This window comes from Octopus bimaculoides, chromosome 10 (genome assembly GCF_046866305.1).
Source record: "Octopus bimaculoides isolate indiv1 chromosome 10, ASM4686630v1, whole genome shotgun sequence".
NCBI classification, from domain to species: domain Eukaryota; kingdom Metazoa; phylum Mollusca; class Cephalopoda; order Octopoda; family Octopodidae; genus Octopus; species Octopus bimaculoides.
In genome coordinates, this window is record NC_142937.1 from 51925933 (window position 1) to 51927391 (window position 1459).

Consider the following 1459-nt stretch of genomic DNA (forward strand, 5'->3'; position numbering starts at 1 on the left):
TTAATAATATTAATAATAAATTCAATAATATCTATAATAAGAACAAACTATGGCTAATTATTCCATACGGCGTTCAAGTTAAAACTAACATTATTAATGAAATTTTAAAAGTTATTGATTTATTCCTTAGAGATAATAAAAAATATCATTATATATTTTCTACAAATAATTTTGGTGTAGGTTATTCTACTACTAATAATGTTGCTAATATTATCTCTTCTTTTAATAGATTTAAGTTAAATAAGTATTATAAATTTAAATTTAATAATTATTCTAATAATAATATTAATAATAATAATATTGACCAGGATATAATTAATTGTACATGTTTAGATAAAACTAAATGTAATTTTAATAATAAATGTAATTTGAAAGATGTAGTGTATAAATTTATAGTGAAGTTATTGAATGCGAATAAACATAATGGTTATAATTTAAATAAGATTTATATAGTATCGACTTCTAATAAAATTAAATTACGAGTGGCTCAACATATGCACTCATTTAAGAATAGAAGTTTGATTAATTCTACTGGCCTCAGTAAATATATTTGGGAACTTAAATCTAAAAATATTAACTATATTTTAAAATGGGAGATAGTTTGTAAAGCAAAATCCTATCATATAGGTAATAACTTTTGTAATTTATGTAATAATGACTTTAAAGAGATATTATTTCATAAGGAGAATAATTTACTTAATTCTTTTGATGAATGAAAAATAAAATGTAGACATAAATTACTTTATATAAAAACTTTAGCTAATGTTTTTTTTTTATATGTGGGAGTATTTAAGTCCGTGTGTATATATATATATATATATATATATATATATATATATATATATATATGATTGGTTGTGTATATGTAGTTTTTTTTTATACATATGGGTATGTGTATATGTATATATGAGTGTGCGTGTTTTAGTCTATATGTGTTAGTATGTATGTATATATTTAGGTGTATGTATATATGTTTACGTATGTATTTATATAGGTTTAAATAATGTTTGAGTATGTTAAGTGTATATTTGTATTTACATGTATGTATAAATATATGTATTTGTGTGTATAGATGTATATTTATATATATTGTGTGTGAGTGAGTGTGGTTTTGTTTTATAATATTCCTTCTTTATATATTTATTTGTGTGAATGTTTATTAGTGTGTATATATTTATATATATATATATATATATATATATATATATATATATATATATATATATATATATATATATATATATATATATGTTTTTGTGTATATGTATGTATATGTATATTTATGTATGTAATTATGTATATGTATATATATGGGTATAAGTATATATGTGAGTGTGTGTGATTTGTCTATATAAATTAGTAAGTATATATATATGTGTATGTATATATATTTATGTATATATATATATGTATATATATATATATGTGTTTTTCTGTGTATATATGTGTGTATATTTTC